Raw genomic sequence first — 23,239 nt, 5'->3', positions numbered from 1 at the left:
CTAAACCCGAGGAGAGGAACACACATTAAAGCCCTGTGAGAGACAGAGCTCTGAGGAGAGACCGCCTGTCCAGAGCTGTGGTCAGAGGGAGCCGCATCCACTGTTAGAATCCTAGCATTGAATCCAGGCATGAGCAAGCCAAGAAGAACCCTGCCCTCTTCCCTTTTTTTTTTTTTTTTTTTTTGCGGTACGCGCGCCTCTCACCGTTATGGCCTCTCCCGTTGTGGAGCATAGGCTCCGGACGCGCAGGCTCAGCGGCCATGGCTCACAGGCCCAGCCGCTCTGCGACATGTGGGATCTTCCCGGACCGGGTCACGAACCCGTGTCCCCTGCATTGGCAGGCGGACTCTCAACCACTGCGCCACCAGGGAAGCCCCCTGCCCTCTTTCTTTTCCCACTTTCTGATTTCCTGCTGGGCTGCCATTAGCCCAGGTGACGCAGTTTTGCAGGCGTCAGCCTTTTTGCCATACACAGAACACTACAGAACATAGATCTGGGTAGTAGGAGACTGGAGAATGGCTGAATGGAAAATAATCACTGCGTGCTGGTGGCAGTGGGAGCTGTCTGTGCAGTCGTGGTGAATTCAAGGAACGTCTCCTACTGTATTCAGAAATACTATTCCCTTTTAGTATTGCTCCTGGTAGAAGATGTATAATATTTTTTCAGGCTCATTGTGCCAACATAGCAATCACTCTTCATACCACATCCCACCCCAGTATGTCAGAAATTCTTTCTTACAGGCCTAATGCTCCCCAGGCAAATCAGGAATATGGCTAGAAACTCTTTAAGTGTCCTTAAGAATTCCCATTTAAGGTGATTTTATGCAGTCGTGGCACGTGCAAGCCTCCAGAGAGATTGTTGCCTAGCTCATCTTAGCCTGAGCCAAGATAACTTGTTAGAGAAGTGAAGTAAAAGAAAATTAAGGTGAGCATTACTTGGAAACAAAATTAATTTATAATGTGATGTGGCAGCAGAAAAGCTGAATGTTTTTTGAAGAACTATATGAAGAATAATCACAGTCCTGAGTGTTTCTTCCTGCACAATTCAGTTACAATGCTTCAGACATCACATCTGATTTGGAATGTCGGAGTTACAATCAGTTGCAGACATTTGGTGGAAGAAATGGCAGTAGAAAGGGAAAATGTACAATTAAATAAAGGAAAAAAGCCTTACTAGTCAAAAATATCCTCCTCCCCACCAAAAACCCAAAGTGAAATAGATTAATTGGCTTGACTCTATAGCTGGAAAATGAAGTTTTACCTTAATAATCATAAAAAGTATAATATGTTGAAGGTATATTACATAGAGACTATAGGGAATATATACCTTGGGCATGAGAAACATGGCTAGAAATGATCACTCCTGTATCAGAAACATAATCTTTTCTTGAGAAAAAAAAAATCAGACATACATAGAAATGTGTCAGGGGTGTTGATTGTCATTTCAAGTATAACTTGTTTATTCAGAACTATGCATCCCTTTCTATGCTGCATCTTTTAACTCGTGAAGATGAAAATTCACACTGGGGATAGATCTGCCAACGAGGAAACAGGAATCTTTTTACTCTCCTTCCATTCCCATAAGTAGAACAAATTTAGCTGTATTTTGCTAGAGGCAAGTTTGCTGAACTTGAATAACCTTTACATTGATTGCTAGAGACATTCAGGTAAGATTGCGAAGCTTCTGTGGCGTTGCAGTTTTACATGGTGTAGGTTTTTCCTCGTTGGGTCAATTTACATTGCTTGCCTCATACCATCTCTATTTGAGTAGACAGTGGCCTTTGCTCGAGATATTGGGTTTCTCATCGCTATGCTGTAGGGGAGAGCATGCAAACTTTGAGGCCAGTCGGTCATGGTTTGAGTCTTGCTTCTTCTGCTTACTAGCTGTGTGACATTAGGCACATTTCTAGCTCCTATGAGCCTCAGCTTTCTTTTCTGCAATGTGGGATTAATGCTCATAGTAATGTTTTGAAGCATCTAACATGGCTGGTATATAGTGGGGATTCAGTAAATAAAAGCTGCTGTAATTCTTCACTGTTGTCTTCTCATTTCTCAATTAAGCAATTAATATACCTTCCCTGTGGAGTAGAGTGGTGGTATTTCCAGGAGAGAGAATGTTGGCAGGGCTAGGACTTGTCTCTGTTACCAGAGTTAGACACCATTTACCTGAAGTAGCTTCTCCATTTCTACCTCTCAGAATAGACTGATTCAGCATCCCCTGGAGATTTTAACTTCTTCCCTAATAAATAAAACGTTTGAATCTGAAGTCAGGTAACACTTTGCCTTAAAGCATTGTCTTAAGTGGATTTTTCTTTTCTGCCTAAAAGAAACTCAGGAAAGATTTATTATAAATGCCCTCAGGAGACCTCTTCCAAAATGCTTCCCTTTAAAGAGGTAGTCACAAAAATGAGCACTGAACATTGCCATGGAGACTTGTAGAATGACAGCAAAACCATTTTCTGAATGTCTATTAGTGGATTTGGGATGAGTTTGAATATGCTAAAAATTAATCTAAAATTTCACATTTGATTAAATTATGATCCACATACTGAACACATGGATAATAATTCATTTTTTAAAAATGAACCAATTACTAAAAAGAGATATGTATTAGAAAGCTGATAAGCAAGCCAGATTATATTCAATAGCTGTATAGTTACATCTTTAAGGCCGGTATCTCTTTAAGAGATAACTTCACCAGTATTTAGTTAACTTACATTTATATATTACATTTGTCTCGAATAGCATTTCTGAATTTAATTCAGATAACGTAAGTAAGTTTTTCTTTTACTCTTTGACTTTTTATAAATCTTTGCAAATAATCTTTTAATTTGGGGAGGGAATGGGGATAAAAATCAAGAACATGAATTTTGCCTGTTCAGCTGCCTTTTTCTGTCTTTAGGCTTTGAGTAATTTTTGAATGTTTGAAGGAAGACAAGAGCTTGAAGTTTTCAAGTTTACTTCATCTATACCCTAAACTCTATCAACTGCTTAATATCCATTGAGAAGGAGTGCTGTATATCTAGAGATTTTTCTAAGTTGATCTCTTTGAAACATAATAATAGCCTGATAGATGGGCAAATATATGTCAGGAAATGTTAGGTCCTCTTACAGGTGTAACAAATTGTTTCTTCTTCTGGATTAATAATCCCTCATAATCAATTAATACAGAATGGCAAATTGGAAAGTATTCTGGTCACGGCATAGAAATCCCTGGGTTTTATTCCTGGTAATACAATTTATTTAGCACTGAAGTCTTGTGCAAATCACTTAAATTTTTTGAATCTCAGTTTCCTCATCTGTGAAATGGAAGTTCCAACAAGCTCCCTGTGGTGGTATGGGTGATTGGTCTGTTCTCAGCATCCATTTCTTTTTTAAAAATTTTATTTAATTTTTGGCTGTGTCAGGTCTTTGTTGCTACACACGGGCTTTCTCTAGTTCTGGTGAGTGAGGGCTACTCTTTTTTGCAGTGTGTGGGCTTCTTATTGCGGTGGCTTCTCTTGTTGTGGAGCACAGGCTCTAGGCACGTGGGCTTCAGTAGTTGCAGCACATAGGCTCAGTAGTTGTGGCTCATGGGCTCTAGAACGCACGGTCAGTAGTTGTGGTGCACGGGCTTAGTTGCTCTGCGACATGTGGGATCTTCCCGGACCAGGGCACAAACCCGTATCCCCTGCATTGGCAGGCGGATTCTTAACCACCACGCTACCAGGGAAGTCCCAGCATCCATTTCTAACTCCTTCTGCTTTGCCTTCTTGGCCTGTAGAAGCTGGAAAGCTAAAAATCCATATTTCCCAGGCTCCTTTGCTGCTAAGATTTGGAAGCAAATTTGATTCTATCATTTAGAAGTATTGATTCAAGATTTATAAGGTGGGAATAATAAGGGAGCCATCTTCCTGCACCTTTGTTTGTTTTTTTCTTTCAGAAAACAGGTTGCAAAGATGTGGGGTTTTTCTTCAGCAGTGTTCCAGTGTCCAGCTTTACGTAGTAGCTAAGGTGACAACAGCAGCTACTTTCTCATTTCCAGGTCACAGCCATAGCATAATGTCTTTTTTATGTTTTGTTTTATTTTACTTAAAAATTTAAAAAAAAATTTGTATACAGTTTTCTAAGGTTACATTTCATTTACAGTTATTACAAAATATTGGTTGTATTCCCCGTGTGGTACAGTACATCCTTGAGCCTATTTTATACCCAGTAGTTTGTACCTCTCACTCCCTAACTCCTACATTGCCCGAACCCTGCTACCCCAGCCACTGGTAACCACTAGTTTGGCCTCTATATCTTAGTCCATAACAGAATGTTCTTGACTTAATAGTTCCAGTAGTGGCCTCTTGATTTTTACCTCTGACTGTGGCAGAATCAGCAGCCCTCCTGGTGTTTTGGTTATGCAGTGTTTGGGGGTTATTCCTGGAGGCCCAGTCTAGAGCCCATTCCTTCCAAACTTCTAGTTATTTTGTAAGCCTCTTATTTCTTGAATTAAACCCATTTCTCTTAAAACATCTAAAGTGTTTCTATTTATTATATTGAACTCTGTTACTTGGCCTAAAGTCTTGTGAATATCATGTGGAATTAATCATGTATTTTAAGGTGCTTTGTTAAAACGCTATATATAGACGTAGAAATTATTACAATTAACACACACAGAAGATTTGCCACATTATTTGACTAGTGGAATTTAACTTAAACATACCCTATGATATGCTCCCTGAGGCTTTAAGGAATTAGATCAAAGTGGGTAACTCTTCACATAGGGAAAGGAATAACTGTGTAATCAAGTTACATTAAGTTTTCTGATTACGCCTTGGTAGTGGGGTCAGGGCTGAGTGAGTTGAGGGTGCAGGAGGATGGCCTAATACTTCTTGAGTAACTTGGGGTCTGGCAGTGCAGGAGCACTTGGTCCTGAGTGGTTAACTTGCTTCCATGCTCTATTCCTGATCTCCACTGCCTTTGACTAGAGTTTTCTGCAGCACTTGTGAATTTGAAGTTCCTGGAAGTCTGAGTACTGGACTATTTCTTGTTTTCCTCTTTTTCTTATAAGTAATGTTCCTTGAGAAATTTAAGGGTAAAGGTTTAAAATTGTAAAGGATTGAGCCAATTCCTAACATCACTGGTTATTCCAAGATGCAATCCTAGTATATTTCCTGCAAGAAATCAAATTATTCAGTTAGAAAATATGATGATTCTTGAAACATAACAGGAAAGTTACACCTGCTAAATCAGCACTCTGGGTCTCAAGATTTCTGAGTTATAATGTTATATATAATGTTATAATTATAATGCCTTATAATTACTTGCAGTATCAAAGAACATTTACTTCTCTCTTCCTGATGACCATCTCCAATTTAGATCATGAGTTCTTATAGAGCAGGGAGGGCTGCAGAGACCAAACACATCTGCTGAGGTAAAGAGCTGAGGGACCTCAGCTCTTTTTACTCCCCTTTACATAATAAAGTACTTTGAACCACGTTGAGCGTAGAGAGAAATCGAGTTTTAGATGAAGAAGAGAGAGGAAAAACTGGCCTGGTGTTGTTTTATTCCTTGACTCCTTGTGCTGAATATCAAATGGAAAAGCAGGACACAAATATTAGAAGGCCCCAGGGAGTAGGCAGAAACTTGAGAAAAGGAGATGCATGCGCTGTCTTCTGGCTGCAGTTTAAATGTGGCAGCCAGGCAGATGTGCGCTGCACCATCCTGCACTGGTAACGCAAGGGAGATGGATACATGGTTCATTTATATATGAGAGGGGCCTCCAACCACACCCTGCCCTCCACTGAGTCTCCAGGGTATTACATGGTCCAAGAGTGACGTGTCAGGGAGTTGCTCACAGCAGTGAGTTGAACATGGATGGACCTCATGACTTAACCTGGGAGGGGCAGCTCATGTGCAGGCTGAGGAGAGAAGAGCAGAGCTGCTGCATCTCTGAGATGTCACCCTTCCAGTTTGCTGCCAGCAACCAAATGTGACCCCTACCAGCACCCCTCCTGATGTGGTTCAGAGACAAGAGACTACGCTGACAGAAGCAGTGGAATACCACACAGAAAGTAGATTTTGTCACTCTTCTTCACAACCTCTCCCCACTACAGAGAGGCAGCCAGCTGCTGCCCGTGGAAGGCAGGTGCTTGATACCCTGGAACACTGACAGCTCGATGAGGTGAGAAAGAAATGTCTAGGAGGCACTAGAGAACCACACTGTAACTGGTTTACACAGTCTAAGTGGACTATTAAATTACTGGATGGGGCAGAACTAGAATGCAAGAACTAAATTAAATTGCCTGATATAAGGCTGGTGAGTTGGCGATCTAGATTTAGAAAATAAATTCACTTCAAGACAAAAAAGCATTATGTTTTTAAACATCCAACTTTGTGAGTGTATAATAAATATAGTCATGTTATTCAAACATATAATTATTGATTTTTTTCCAAAATGAGATCATGCTATAGATGCACATCATCTTTGCTTGTGTATATATCAACACTGTAATTTTCAATAGGTGTCTAAAACAAACGTTTTAAATTTATGTGAGGTCAAATATATTTTTTATGATTATTAATTTTTATGTCATGTTTATATTTTTGCATTTATAATGTAATATAATATAAAATTATATATGCATTATACCAGACATATAAATATCATCTCTATATGCTTATAGCACTTTATGATTTTGCTTTTAAATTTAATCTTTATTTCCAGCCAATTTTAGGGTAAGGATGAAGCAGGAATCTACCTAATTTTTTTTTCCCATATTACTCAACCATTGTCCCAATTCCATTTATTAAATTATTTATCTTTCCTGTGTCAACTTGAAAAGCCATCTTTATCCACCAATTTTTATGTATTTGTGTTATTGATTATTTCAAAAACACAAAAATTACTCAATTATGACAAATTTATGCTACATTTTAGATTCTGAAAGGGCAAGTCCTCTCTCATTCTTCTTTTTCATAATTTTCCTGGATATCCAGCGAACTTTAGCATAATTGTTATCAATTCACTGAAAAAAACGTTCAGTATTCTGACTGAAACTGAAATAAATCTATAGCTTAATTTGGAGAATTTCTATTTTTCTTTAAAAGTTCCTGTCTATCTCATAATCTGTATGTTTTCCACATATTCATTTTGCTCCTATGCTTCTGACTAAAATTTTATAATTTTATTCAAGTAAGTGATCTAACGTCTTGTGAAGTTAATTTCCTCTGTAGTTCCTTTGCATTTCTTGTTACTATTTTATGTGAAATATTTTTCTTTGCATTTTAAAATTTTGGAAACATTAATTTTTTAGCTTAGTTGTCCATTTTACTGACTTTACTTTCTATTTCCAATGGCTTCTTAGTTGATTCATTTATTTTTTTTTCTAGGTAGACAAATATATTTAAGTGTTTTCCTCTATTTTAGTACTTTTCACTTATATTTCATTTTCTTATTTAATTGCACTGACTGGCTGATTCAGAGTAATCATATGTGCATTATTTGTAGAGAGAATGATTATTATTTTGGGCATACTAATACTATTATCTGGCATTAATGGGCAAGCATGCAATGCTCAAGTATGAGGCTGGCTGGAAAAACTGTGATTGATTTTAATATACATCTTTCTATTCATGTTTTTAAGAGATTTTTCCTTTAAGAGTGGATGGTAAATTTTATCAAATGCCTTTTTTCAATGTACTATAAATTGAGTTGTTTTTTTCTTAGTTGATCTGTTTATGTTATGAACTTTATTGATACATACCTATATGTAACCTATATATTCCTGGAACAAACGCAAAGAATATTAATTTTAAATATACAGCTGGATTTGATTGGTTAATACTATATTTTATTTAAGATTTTGATGCATTATATTCACCATTCACATTAAGGTAGGACCCAGTTTTTCATGGTTTCAGAGTTGGATATGGTTTCAAAGATATTGGGAGAACTTGACTGTGTACCCCGGAGGTTTTGACGCACAGATGCAGGTACCAGACTTTAGCTTGAAAGAGTCTACAGAGCAGAAGCTGGTTAGAATTGCCTGCTGTGGCAGAGTCAAGGGCACGTGACTTTTGTGGGGCAAAAACAGAGCTGTTGCTAGCCCGTTGTGTGAATAAGGAACAAACACTCCTCGCTACAGGCACGCACAACCCCATTCCAGGATGCACCATTTGAGGTCAAGAATGAGGGTCCCTCCTTTGTGTACATCACGGCGTGGGGAATACAGTGCACGGTGTTCCGTGGCCACGTTGGGCAAACATGCCAAGGGTTTATCAGGGCTAAAGAGACATTGCAGAAGAGAACCAAGTTAAAGACATTTTGAAATCCATTATATAGGACTATCTATAAAGGGTGAGACAATCCCAGCAGAAGAGGAATGCTGGTTTGATAGGGAAAGACTAAAAAAATAATAGGGATTCTTACTGATACAAACAATATTTCTCCATGGCCTATAGAGATGATTATGCAAGTTACATATGGAATGGCCAGTCAGTAGTTAATAGAAAAGAAAACGAACTCTCCATTTGGAATAAAATGAAAGCAAATACATGGCGCAATTTGGGACAGGAGTCTTGTGGGAACAGATACGACATAGAATTGGCAGATCTTGTTAAATGGCCAGGGATTGAATGTGCTTCTGCCTGTCCTCTAAGGGTGCTCCACTTCCTGCCAATAGTAGTATTTTCCTGAATCAGCCATTTACTTAGTTTTTATTCCAGGGAGAAAAAAAAAATAGTCTCCTAGTTTTTAGGTTAGTGTATGATTTACAGCTGGCCTCCATGTGTTCAAATGAAAAAACAGTGCAGAATATTACATGGAAACTTGGGAAGTCAGAGCTCCGAATTTGTTCCAGAGTGTTTGATTTATGATAAAAGCCCGTGGCACAGTGATGTTGCCTGACCCTGTGTGAAGCTGCATTTGACATTTGGACTGTGAGTAGAATTTCCTTCATTTATAATAACATGAAACTCAGCAGTAAATCTTCACAAGATTATTGTAACTCAGACCAACTGGAAGCTATCCTTAGGGTTTACTGAGTGGTGTAATGGCAAAAATTTCAAATTTTAGGTGATAAATAACAAAAGAAAACTCCCCCTATTTCCCTTCCTCAAAAATTCTATACAAATGGAATGATGCTTCTTGCCCTAGTGTCTAGTCTTTGGATCTTTATAAAACCATCAAGAAATAACTCTTTATTACATGTCTAGAGCCTTGAATTTAAGCAGCTAGAATATTAGTAAAAACAGATTTAGTGCACGTTCCTTAGGTGTAATACTTTACATCAGAGATAAAAGGGAAGCAGAAATCCCTAAACTGTTGTAACTTGAAAAATGAAACAAGTTTAACCTACTGCAAATGGGCCATGTGGATGTAAGAAAGGACATATTAATCAAATCTTACCAATTAAGGAGCGGGTACTTCACTATTAAACTCTAAGATGAATTTCAAGAGCCTGGCTTGATGGAATGGATATTTATGTTATTAAGATATCGTAGCAACCAATCTTTATCTATTCTGAGTGCTACACAGAGGTCAAGTTGAAAGTTCTCAGCTGATTACTATCGTGACAATGAATAAAGATGATGTAGCTTGTCTGTTCTAACTTCTTTGAAAACATGAGTATATAGAGGTAGGAGAGTCTTTTATGCTAAACAGTAATGTCTTCTGCTAAATAAGTGAGAGATAAATGAATTGAATCATTGTTAATCATTCAACAAATAACTTTAAACCAATTTTAATTAATGTTAGAGCTCTTAGAATTTGTGAAATTTGAAGCTGAAGTCCTGCAGTAGTCTGAAATGATTTTCAATTATGCGTTCTAAAGATGATTTTTCTTGGGATGTTATTTTCTCCTTGTTCCTGCTCTGATTACTATTGCTACTTTTAAAAATGCTACAGATTTGGAATTTGAAGTTATGTACTTATTATCACTTATATAAACAGCTTGCAATGGTATTAATTTGTACTTTTTTGTTTTTTAATTACCGAATTAGCATTTGTGGAGCATCTGCTCTTGGGAGCCCTATTCTAGGCTTCTCCCCCAGTCTTCCGCATCTCATAACCGCATCACTATTCACCTCTTTTCAGACTAATAACCTAGAAGGCATCCTCAATTCTTATTTCCTCGCAATTAACATGAAAACCTTTAGAAAGTCTTGTCTTCCATCTCTACTTTCAAAGTATGTTCAAAATGTGATCACTTCTTATTACCTCCAGGTAGTGCCAATCCAAGGCACTACCACGTCTTGCCTGGCCCATTGCAATACCTCCCAACTGGTCTAGCTTCCATTTTTGCAACCCTATAGCCTATTTGCCACAGAGCAGCTAGAGTAATCTTAAAAGACAAATCAGATTATGTCACTCCTTTGCTCAAAACCTTCCATAAGCCTCTCATTGCATAAATATAAAATCTAAACTGCTTACCATAGCCTATGCTGGCCTTACATGATCTGGCTCATGCTACCCCTATCTTATACCCCTCTGCCCCTCTCTCACTCAACTCCAGCCACACCATCTTTCTGATGTTCTTGGAATACACAGGGCTCATTACCACCTCAGAGCCTTAGTACTTTTTGTTCTCTCTGCCTAAAACATTCTTCTACCCAGATCTTTCAATGCTTTCCTCAGTACATTAAGGTTTTTGCTTAATTGTTCCTTGGCCATTTCATCTTAAATAACCCTCATACTTACCAGTTCCTAACCCTTTACCTGTTATATAAGTTTTTATGACACTTTTTCCTAGCTAACGTATTTCATATTTGTTTGTTTACTTGTTTAATCTTTGCTCCACCCCGCCTCCCACATACACATTCAATACAGCTTCACGGGAGTGGGGACTTTATCTTGTTCTCTATATCATGGGTCTAGCAGAGTAACTGACACATAGCAGACATTCAATAAATATTTGATGAGTGAATGTATGAGTTGATACAGTAAGAAAGAAGGACAAATGATGATAAAAAGGAGTTAACCAAAAGTCAAGGTGTTTGTAGCCAAGGAAATTCAGGTCTAATCAGAGGAAAAACCCCACACCTATGCAAAAGAATATAAAGCATTACAGATTGAATGCATAATATCTAAGTAAGGCAGAGCAAAGCAGGACACTTTATTATGTATATTACATGGAGCCATCTGTCTCCCTCCTGTTACTTTTGCATTTCTACATATTGCCTAATATGGTGTCTGCACATAAAGGTTGACTATGACTAATTGATTATTTTTTTAAATATGCAAATATGAGTAGAAAGTAATATTGAAGGCAAAACTAAAGTGAAGGTTTGAATTGCTCTGAATTACCTGTGATTTAATTTTTCCATGCATGATAATAAACATAGATAAATACGTATTGACTTTGGTTTAGCTGCTGGACATACATCAAAGCAATTTTTTATGGCATAGTACAATATTTTCAAGATACCACTAGTCAAAAATAAATTGTATTTAAAAATCTAAATTCTCAATGTTTTCTTCTACTCTTCCATGTCTCTGATCCTTATAAATTTTAGGAAATTAGGTTACACACTTCCCTTGAGAATCAAGTTTGTTTAACTTGACTATATTTGTAGAGTTATAAATGAATAACACACAATTTACTGAGTTCATCATTGAGTCAGAAAATTGCTGCTCACTGACTTGGATAGACTGGGCATAATAATTTGAATAAGATATGGTTCCAACTTTCAAGAAGCTACTATGCATTTATTTATTCACCTGATGTTTTCAGACAGTTGAGAACTAATAGATTTCAGGCACTGTCCCAGGCATTAGGGATGCAATTGCGAACAGGATTGTTAAGGTCCCTACAGTCACAGAATTTAAGGTTCCGGGAAATAGAAACCGTACAATGCTGACATGTGATTTTATGTAAAGGAAGAGAACACAACAGAATGGGAGCGTATAACAGAGAAAACCAACTCTGAGCCTTCAGGGAAGGTCAGCCTGAGGAGTCACATTAAGATTAGACTCCAAGAAGAAATCTAAGGACAAAGGCAGGGCCAGACATGCGTATAGGTCACCATAGGGCAGTGTAATCAGTCAGGGCTTTAGCAGAAGTAAGGAAGTGAATACAGAATCTGCTGGCTGCATTGAAAAAGGGAAGATAAACAGAGCCTTGTGGCATCAATAAAGGCTTGCCCTGGAGGAGATACTTGGGCTTCAGGAGTGTGGGTTTTCCAGATGGATAAGGGGGTAGGATTCAGCTTGTACAACATTTGAAGATTGTAACATCGTGTACGAGAAGGTAAGCAAGTGATGTAAGCCTCAAGCAAAGTGCACCAGTAGTGTGAACTGCTCTAGGGAGCTTGGCTGGTGGAGTCCTGCCTTTCTGTCCACATGTCAGGCACCGTGACCTTTAGAAAGGTGATTAATACTTGAGAAAGGGTACAAGGCAATGTCCTGGGCTGATCTGGCTCCAGAGCTGCCTGTGGCTAACTCCTGGCATGACAAAGTGCCGTCGCTGCAGACCAGCCATTAGCACTTGCCTGTTTGCCTTGCTGGCTGAAAAATGGGCACAGTTACAGGAGAGAGAATGGTCTTTGTTATTCTAGACAGCACAGCACTTGGGTCCTGGACATGAAAACAGAGAAGTAGAGCTAAAAGCTTTTCACAGTATTTGGGAAGTACCTAAATAAACAAATTGTGTTACATAAATGTAGATTATGCTGGTATTTTATAAGTGTAGATTAGGGTTTCTTTTATTTTAAACATGAGAAATAAACAGGGGCCATTAATTTTCCCTTTAAGGAAGGTAGTTAAGAAAATGGTTAATAATCTGTCGCTAAAAATAGTAGGCAATCCTCAAGAGATATTTTTTCACAAACAACAAAATATACATCTAGTATTGACATCCATTTTTATGAACAAATTCAGAGTAGATTGGGAGGAGAGAGATTCATGAAAACAACTTGAATTTCCTAAGGCAGATGTTTAAAAAGGATTTTATCTGCTTTAGAGAGAGTTGTTATTTCATAAGACTGTGATTTTCTCCATGGTGCCCCGTTTTGAGAACATGGATTTACTTGGCTGTTATGTGCAATTGCTTGCCTCTGTGGTTCTCTAGTACCGGCATTTTTCATATACGCAAAAAATGAGGCAAGTGGGTTTGTGAAATGGTGTCTTGTTTAGCTGTATAAGAGCTGCCTTGTCATGAGAATGATTGTAATAATTCTTTCACAGAACTTAGTGATATCTTTTAGGCAATGCTACTATTTAAGGCTTTGCTTGTGTCCTAGCCAAACAGATGTGTTTATTTACGTGTCTGATCTAAACAGGAAGACAGTGGGGACTCTGCCCACAGCCTTGTACTTCCTCTAATACAGATAGAAGCGGAGGAGAGATGCAAGCAGTTGGGGCTCATGGAAATGAGAGCGGGAATGAAGAAAAGCCTGTAGGTGTGGGTCAAACGGAGGCAGCTGTGCTTTCCCTCTCAGCACTGTGACAGCTGTGTGCGGTCTGAAAAGAAGCAGAGGGACAGCTAGCTGCTGGCACTGGTTTGGGGTGGGTGGTCTCCTCTCTTTGTGTGCCTGAGAGGGAATAGACATATAATCGTCGTCTCTGTGCAGCGATGCTACTGCCAGGGCACTTTTGAATCCATGTCAGGCACCTGGACATATTCTGTTGCAAACTGTAACTGCACACGGACTGAGGGACGTGAAGAGGCTGCTTTTCTCCAAACGTGGATTAAATGCTATCAACAGTGGGAAAAGCTTTGCAAGTAGAGGACCTGCAAATCTAGAGTAGGCAGAATAAAGAAGTCAGGTTGCATGATGAAGTGGTCTCTTAGGGAATAAACTGAGGGTGGTGGGACAGAGATCAGGGGAAGGTCCTTGTCCTGGGTAGCAGCAGGCTGGGGACTAGGGGCTTGAGCCGTGTGTGCCAGTGGAGAAATGAAGAGAGTGGTACTCTCATTTGAGGGATTGAGATTTTCATCTTCTGTCACTTCTTAATTCTTTTCTTCATACTTAATAACATTATACAATAATGGAAACCTTAACAGAAAGCAAAATCGAACAATTTTAGTACCAACAATGGCTTTGGAATTTTGTCCCGTTTCTACTCAGTGAAGGAAATGGAGTTATCATTTGTAATTATTCCTTGAAAAGCATATTTAGTTATTGTTCTTTTAGTCATAGCTTAGAAAAACAGGTACAGAACTGCATGTACACACACACACACACACACACACACACACACACACACACACACACACACACACACACACACACACTATTATCATTTGACTCTGACTAGTTTGGGGCTCTTTATCAAATTTTGTTCCCTAAAACTTATTCTCATAAGAAATAAGGAAATAGCTTTACTAAAGAGAATTAACAGCACTCACTTTACTGTGATCTTGCTCCTGTATGGGTTGAAAATGGCACCAGAAGTCATCTCTGAACTGTAGGATTAGAGTCAGCTGAGGTTTCTTAATTTTTGTTTGTAATTGCTCTGTTTGCTTGCTAACTTAGGGCTGGGGATTCTCTAGTTTCATTCTAAATATTTAGTACTCACTGTGGGCAGTAAGGAAGGGGGGAGTCCTCTGTGCCTCATCTGTCACGTTTGTGATGACAGGGTCAAAAGCTCAAAGGTAAATATAATCTTCGCTTATCATAAGTGTTTCCAAATGTGAACATACCTTGACAGGCCAAATACATGGTTGCACGTGGATTTGAATTGATCTAAGTATATGCTGTGGATATCTAAGGTTCCCTGAAAATTGTGTATACATTTTCGGTGTGTATGAGTATGCGCGTGTGTGTTTAATTGTGGCAATGTTGAAAACTGGAATGGAGACTTGTTTTATTTATAAGAGGATCCCAAATACAGATTTGGGGGGCATGGTGTGAAACTGTATTCATAAAACTCTATTTCCATCAGTAAAGAAAAATATTACTCTTATTTTGACTTTTCCTTACTTGGTCTTTAGAAAAGAAAGGAGCAAGAGAAGGACTAGCAGGAGGCAACAGGGTTAGGCTATGTTAGTCTTTATATTTTTCTGATGGTGAGGCCACCAGTGCCTACCATTACAGTTCTGCCAAGTGCTTGCTTGCAGCAATATGAATCTGTTTGGATGTTTAGTGGAAATAGTGTTCTTCGGAGGAGCTGTAGTTAAAATATGCACTGCCGGCCTTCCCTGGTGGTGCAGTGGTTGAGAGTCCTCCTGCCGATGCAGGGGACACGGGTTCTTGCCCCGGTCCGGGAAGATCCCACATGCCACAGAGTGGCTAGGCCCGTGAGCCATGGCTGCTGAGCCTGCGCGTCCGGAGCCTGTGCTCCGCAACTGGAGAGGCCACGACAGTGAGAGGCCCGTGTACCGCAAAAAAAAAAAAAAAAAAAAAAAAAAAAATGCACTGCCTTCGGTTGCACTGTGTTTGTTTTTGTGTGAAGGTTCTTGCAAATATAGTAGGTGCTTTCTTGGTAAGCAAAGCATTCTAACACGTGAACTGCCTGATCTTTGGCTAGCTGTCCTGTTTACTAGCTGTGCAGGTGGTTAGTGTGCCAGGAGCTGCAAATAAATCAAAGCTGTGACTGATCTCCAGTGATGGGAGCACCACACTCTGCCTAAGTGTTCATTTTTACAGCACAACTCTTATCCCTTAGTTTTATATCTACTGATTCTTAGGCATAAGGATAAGTCACCAGTCAATGCTCCAAACTGAAAACGGGAAGGGATGAAACAGCAGAGGAAAGAAAGGAATTTTCCTGTTTTGAGAACCTCCTGCATACTACCCTGTGGTCCTTTCAAATGTTTGCTTTTGTACAGAGAGAAAAGTAGTCTTTCTCTCCTGAAATATAAAAACATGTTCAAGTAGAAGAATAAACAGTGGGTTGCACTAGGGTCTATTTTTATTTCTAAATTAAAACTAAATTGGTTTTATGACATATAAGAGTGCTTCTCATTTTATATTTTAAATCAAGTATTTTGACTGATCTAAGTACAAACCAGATAGCTTGTCAAGAGAGTAATAAGCTGATAAACATGGTTTAAACAAAATAGACTCCTGGGAATAGTCAGATATGAAGATAACATTGCCTCCGTATTTCTTACCTCACCTTAGATGATGTATTCAGTGGGTGTTCAGTAGAAGGGTTTAGAGTGTAGAATTTCCTGGGCTGTGTATGAACTTGTTGATGTGATGTACTGGAAATGATAATTTAGCTCTTCACCTCAGTTCTGAACTTTTTCTATTTAGCTCAGCAAGCTGGTTCCATTTCGTTTTCTTCCCCTACTCAGCTGAGAAAAATAGCTTTAGAAATTGACTAGGTGCTCTGGGCTATTTCAAAGACCAAGAAAGACAATTTTTTGTTTTCATTTCTCATAAGTGATACATGAAGTCTGGAAAGTAAGAGAATGATAACTGAATATGGTCAGAACTAATTAAAATATTATATTCAGGACTGAGATTGAAAGGCAGCTAAGGAGAAAAATCCTACAGATGCTCAAAATCTGTGAGACTTCAGAATTAGCTGAATCCCCAGTGAATCTTCATTATTGACTAGAGGAAATTGTATTTTCTTTCTTTGCAAGGCTTGACAATTTATTGAATTGCTACCAAAAGCTTGCAGAAGGTAAGGGGAACTTCCCAGAGGCAATTATGCTGCATTTTGCCACTGAAATTTTCTAAGTTTCTCCCTTGTGTGACAGGGTTTTAAATGAAACTAAGGAAAACAAAAATGTTAAAATAGACCAGCATGGTCTTGCCTAGAATTAGTGTGTATTCACAGAGTTTGAGAATGGTGGTTCAATATAGATGTCTCAGAATATGGCTTATCTGCCAAATGACAGATGGTCCAAAGCCAGAAGAGAAAGGCTTAAGAAGATGTAGTCAAGGGTAAGGCTGATTCTGGGAAGAGCTGAGCAGCTGTTTGGTGGTTGTGTTAACACTGATCATTAGTACAGCCTCTTTTGCATTCTGTCACATTAATTTGTTATTGTTTTCACTTTTGTGATGACTCAACTAGGCTCTTTATTAGATGGAATGATATCTGCCTAAAGGTTCACAAAATATTCTGAAATAATTAGACTGAACTAAATATTTTTTAGATAGGACACTAATGTTCTGTATCACACATGAGTGAAAAAAAATTGAAAATTGATTTTTAGTCCTTCGTAATGCTGTTGAGACATGTCAATGTGTTTTGCTATTAGAATTCAATTAAAAGGGGCTCCAGAGAGGTAAGCAAGCCAAAGCAACTTCATCATGTGTATGTAGCTCATGCATTGTCGATTATGACATTTTAAATCACTAAGTACTTATCTACATATTTGTTTGCTTGTTTTAAGTCAATTTTATTGACTTAATAAAATGCACCCCTCTTTAAGTGTACATTAATGGAATTTTGACACATTAAAACCCCTGCGTAAACACCATCACAGTCAGGATATAGAACATATCTATCACCTTCCAAAAGTCTCTTATGTTCCTTCCCACTCAATCCATTCCACCTTGGACCATGTAACCACTGATCTGTGTCCTATATATTAGATTTGCCATTTTTAGGATCTCATTAAATGGACTCAAACAGCACGTACGCTTTTGTTTGTAGCTCCCTTGGCTTAGCTAAGTGCTTTTCACATGCATTTAACTTATCTGTTTCAATAGTTCACTCCTTTCTCTTGATGACTAGTATTTCACTGCATGCATATGCCACAAATTACCTATTGTAGGATACTGAGTTGCTTTGGCAAGTTCTGAATAAAGCTGTTTGAACATTTGTTTACAGATCTTTGTGTCGGCATATGTTTTTATTTCTCTTGGGTTAACACCTAGATATGGAATATGATAACTGCATATTTAGCTTCATTAGAAAGTGCCAAACTATTTCCCAAAGAAACTGTACCATTTCTTATAGCAATATATGAGATTTCCAGTTGTTCTTTACCCTCTCCAAGACTTGGCCTTGTCAGTTTCTTTTAAAAATTTACCACTGTAATGGGCATGTAGTGTTATCTTATTGTGGTACCATTCTTCTTGGAGGCCTTAGCTCATTCCCAGGCTGAATTATGTTACTCTGACTGTGTTGTCCATTCAATGGGGACCATAAATGGACAGGTAATGATGTTTCAAGAGTAGGATTAGTACTATGGGAAGGACCTCATAAAAGGAACTTTCAGTTGAGGAGTATATTTTATACTTCAAATACATCCTTTACAATGTGAAACTTTATAATTATACTTGTGTACACTCCATACAATGCACTCCATGTACTAAAATCAGAACAGGTATTCTTAATGGTTTTGAATGGCTGTGAATCAAGGCCAGTGGGTAAAGTGAGCAGAGGCCCTTAGGGGGCAGCAGAGGACCACATACCAAGAGACTCATGGGTTGGGGAATAGGGTATGTGTCTGTCTAAGTAAAGGGGCCTCTGTCTGTCACTAGCTAATAGGTTAAACTGTTTGCCCTTCTATTCTTCAATAGTAAATAAGGATAAAAGCTAAAGGAGTTGGGGTGTAAAAACTCACAAACTCAAAAGCATGCAGGGGTATGACAAGAAATATACTGCTGAGAATGTGACCAGTGTTAAGACAAAGGGTGTTTAAAGGTTTGTGGTCAAATTGAGCGTACAGTGCTTCACCAGGAGGCATGAAAATTCACCAAATAAACGAAGTGAGTTTTGCTAGCTAATCATCTTGCAGCACCTTTGCACACGTGCTGCAAATCTGTGACCCTAGGATGTCACCTGAAGAGGATTAAGAACGCTGGACCACACCGAGACACATAGGGAACTCCACTGAAGATGGGAAAGGAGGCAGGAAGTATCAGCAAGGGAGAGCTAGAACTAGGGCTAGAACAAAGATGGAAGCGAGGACTGAGCTGAGGTGTGTTGTAACGGAGGGTGTGAGGATTGTGGTTGATGGTGACGTGAGTGAATTCATACTTACTGGGTACCTACTATGTGTATAAAGAAATGTATACACACTTTCTGTTAATTTTCATAATAACCCTTGAAAGTAAGAGTTACTATCCTCATTTATACATGGACAAAGTTTAAATGAGGGAGGTTATACAAGTTTGTAGAGAACTCAGGCCTATGTAACTCTAACTTCAAATCTCTAAAAGAGATGAGAGAATTGGTAAACTGAGACTTGAGAATCAAAACAGATTGAAAATGAGGGTTGCTATCAGGGTTGCAGGCCAATGCCTCTTAAGACTTAATATGCCTCTGAATCCCCTGGGTATCATGTTAAAACACAAATTCCGATGCAGAGCACCTGGGTTGAAGCCTAACAAGCTCCCAGGTAATGTCCATGTTGCTGCTCTGCAGACTATGTGCTGAGAAGTTTGCAGCCATGCTCACCTGAACCTTATATTGCAACAATAAGTTTTATTCTGCTCTCTCTAACTTGAAAAGCCAGCATGTATTGAGGAATATCACTTCTATGGGGATGGGGGAGGCTTAATTGCACACAGGCTTGTTTCTAAACTGTGAGATCTGCTTGTTTTTTGTCATAGGACTTGGATTTTAATCCGTACTCCACTAATTCCTACCCGAGTGACCTCACACAGTCCTCTTGAAGAATTAGTTTCCTCATCTACAAAATGGGAATAATAATAATCTACTACTACATAAATCATAATGCCCTTTTTCATTGTTAATATTTCACACTGTAAAATAACTTGACAGATGAGGACCTTGACACAATGTCTGGCACATGGAAGATGATCATTAAATGTTTGCTGAAGACTGAATGAATATGTATATGTTGTATATGTTGATGAAAACTGACATAGCACCTAATATAAATATTAAATTAACACTTAAGGGCTTCCCTGGTGGCGCAGTGGTTGAGGGTCCGCCTGCTGATGCAGGGGACACGGGTTCGTGCCCCGGTCCGGGAAGATCCCACATGCTGCGGAGCGGCTGGGCCCCTGAGCTGTGGCTGCTGAGCCTGCGCATCTGGAGCCTGTGCTCTGCAACGGGAGAGGCCACAACATTGAGAGGCCCGCGTACCGCAAAAAAAAAAAAAAAAAGTTATAGGCATTAACTCTCTGTTTCTAAACTTTCTTTACATGGACCACACAGGTCCACAGCTCCCACTTTAAGTAGTTCTGGTCTAACCTAATGTCTGGAGCTCTCCCATTTACTCAGGACTCCTGACTGCCATGTTCCCATAATTTGCTATTGAAATAAATCAATATATAATGTGACTTGCAAAGAATTCACAATGACAACTCATTAATCCATATTCAAATAGGTAAAAACTAGAGAAGCCATGTCTTTGGCTGGAAATGTCTTCCCTTTTTTCATCTCTTGTACCATTTAACTGAGACATTTTAGAGACTATGTCTCAATATTTATGGTCGAAGCTATTTCCATCTGAGGAGTAAAGGGTTGGAGATTGATGGGTCCCTGTGGTTGATATCTTTAAAGTCTGACTTCTTAACCTCCCACAAATCTCCAAATGCGGGTAGTTAACTTCATCACATACATATTAGGATATTTTTGTAATTTGCGTTTGAATGACTTCTTCTGAATGAACCTGGTTGGAGGGGTATGAAATACTGTTTATGGAAAAAGAAAATTAATGTTGTGGTGGCTATGTCTGCCAGACTTTCACGTCTCCCCATCCATGTAATCATGTATATGAAACTTCCTTTAGTGGGCAACAACTCACAGTTGAGGGAATTTGTCTATAATAAACCACTTGGCTTATGTTGCATCAGATTAGATCAGATCAATTTCCTTCATTCTTAATTCCTTCCACATCATATCAGAATGCTTCTTAAATGAGATGCCTGTAAACAGATCTGGGTCCTTAAGGGAGATGAAAAGATATGAATATAAATGTCAAACTGCTTTTTGGGAAAGGAGACTTTTCCTTTTGTGAATGATCAGTTGAAGAGTGGTAGAATGAAGAGCTAGGTTTAAGGGGATATTTGAGGCGGAAAATAAAGATCCAAGATATAATATCTGTATTTTTTGCTAAGTAAATATATATGTATATATATATATATAGTCAAAAACTAAGTCCTTAACTTTTAAGGAAAGGGTGTTGCTGCTTCATAGAAAGTATAGAAAAATCATGTTTTACTTCCAAAAGAAATAAGCCTACGTGAAGCATTACAACGTTGGAAGGCCTCCTATGGGTGAACCACTTTATAACACTGATTTCCTGCAAGCATATATCAGCTCACATTAATGCTCATATAGTTAGGTGTGCCATCTGTTGTAGCTTTAGATGCCAGATAACATTTCTATGGGTTTTCTTAAATCATACTAACTCATAGAGTGTCTATGATACTTGACTAAACTTGCTGACCAAACAAGCTAAGAAGAGATTGAGTTTGCCTCCTAGCAAACATAAGATTTTTTTCCTTTTCAAACATTACTTGAGATCTTGCTGTCCTTGAAATCTCTATAGGATTTATTGCCTTACTTCTCATTTGGAATTTTCATTATATTTCCATTCATCCTAATGATCTTTCTTGTATATTTGTGTTCTTTCTCCATATGATTATCAGACAATAAAAACTAAGTGATGACTCTGGGGGTTGAATTGCTGGACCTATTTTTCTCTGGTCAGAGAAATGAATGTTATAATCTAGGTAATAAAGTCTGAGAGAGACCAGTTTATTTCAACTAATTTCCACCAAGGTAACATTGTATGATGAAACTTTATATTGTGGTTGGATGCATAGAGTACCAAGTGACTGTTTAGTAATGATAACTTAAAATTATCAGATGTTGCCATGTATTTGATATGTATGGTAAAAGGAGAAAGACAATGAAAGACTTGTAGCTCAGTAACCCATGAAATCCTTAGAATAGCGGACTTGTTAAGACATGTTAAATATTAAATATCTTCTAAATAATTTTTTCAGATAACTCAATGATCAACTCAGCAAGAGCAGCAAACATCAAAATTCTACGGCTTTGTATATGTACAACTGAATCACTTTGCTGTACACTTGAAACTAACACAACACTGTTAATCAACTGTACTCCAATATAAAATAAAAATTAAAAAAAAATTATACGGCTTAGGACATATCTCACATCCTGGGAGCACTGTGTACAAGCTTTCAGTCACCAGAAAATCAGCAAGAAGGGAAATGAAGACTTGTGGTATGTTTGAATCAACTGATGTCTTATTTTAAGCAGTTTTCTTTTTCCTTTTTAAAAAAAACCAGGTGAATGTATTAATGTTGATATTCATGCACAGAAATGGGTCAGCTGATATTTTTGGAACTCTGTTTTGTTCTGCTTTGTTTCTAAGGTCATTGAAGAGACCCTGGACAGGTAGTGCACTAGACTCTAAATATCCCTAAGGGCAGTTTTTTATTTGTTCCCTGTGGAAATGCATGAGAAGACCCTGAGCCTGATAGAGTGCTTAGTATATGATAGAAGTTGAGTTAATATTTGGTAATGATGATGGATTTTAGGCCAAGTATATTTTGAGAGCTGGAGTCTTTTTGTGAACAAGAGTAATAAAAACAATGAACCTTTATTAAGCACTTATTTCAGGCAAGATGCTAAGCATTCCACATAGATTTTTAAAAATTCATTGTTAGACCAACCTTAAGAGACAGATATTATTATCCCTCTTCCAGAGATTAAAGCAAAAATAAAAAAAACAAAGAAGCTGAGAGTTAGAGGTATTGAACGATATTGCAGCTCTAAATTGGAATGCTTGAGCCCTGATTTGAACCGAGGCATTCTTAACTCCAGAGCTCACTCTTAACCAACAAGTGCGCTATTCTGCCTTGCCACATGATGTTCCAAAGTTGTGGTAATAGCCATCAAAAAGGTAAGTTAAGGAAAGACCTGACTTCAAGAAAGACAATACACATTGGTGGGACATTTTGCCATGACAGCTGGATGTCTTCATTTTACAGAAGATGGCTTGTTAGATATCAGTTTAATTAGCCAACTTCCTCTTGGGTCTCCATGTAGTTGCTAACTCCCTTGACCATGGAAATGACCCTGAAAATTGTGTCTGTGTCTGGTAGCTGGCAATGTGCCCTAACAAAATATCTGTGTAGTAAGTAAGTTGCTTTCTAAATGTTTCATGCCATTTTCAAAAGCCATTTTCTGACCACAGAAAGGAATGGAGTGTGCTAAGAAGTGACGTGTGGTATGAGAGGGCAGATGATTCCACTTAGCCATAACCTAAGTGACATGCGCAATATTAAAATGTATAGATTTATATGCTTAGACTCATTCTCTTTCACAGACTTTCTCTCCTCTTTATAAAACTGAGTGTGACTAGTTCTTAGCAGCCTATTAGAGAGCATGGAGATTCTATTCTAAAAATGGTTTCTCA

At 38.3% G+C, this 23,239-nt stretch overlaps 1 long non-coding RNA gene across 2 annotated transcripts in view; it reads left to right on the top strand.

The window, feature by feature from the left end:
- Positions 1 to 22,119, top strand: part of LOC105748518 (uncharacterized) — a 97,288-nt gene extending 75,169 nt beyond the window's left edge. For both annotated transcript variants that reach the window (XR_007470637.1, XR_007470636.1), the window contains exon 5: positions 21,798 to 22,119. This is a non-coding gene — a long non-coding RNA (uncharacterized LOC105748518). The remainder of the gene's footprint in view (positions 1 to 21,797) is intronic.
- Positions 22,120 to 23,239: the final 1,120 nt, after the last annotated feature.

Source organism: Orcinus orca, chromosome 12 (genome assembly GCF_937001465.1).
Source record: "Orcinus orca chromosome 12, mOrcOrc1.1, whole genome shotgun sequence".
Lineage (NCBI taxonomy): Eukaryota > Metazoa > Chordata > Mammalia > Artiodactyla > Delphinidae > Orcinus > Orcinus orca.
Note: the sequence above shows the minus strand (reverse complement) of the source record. Positions and strands in the feature narration are given on the sequence as shown.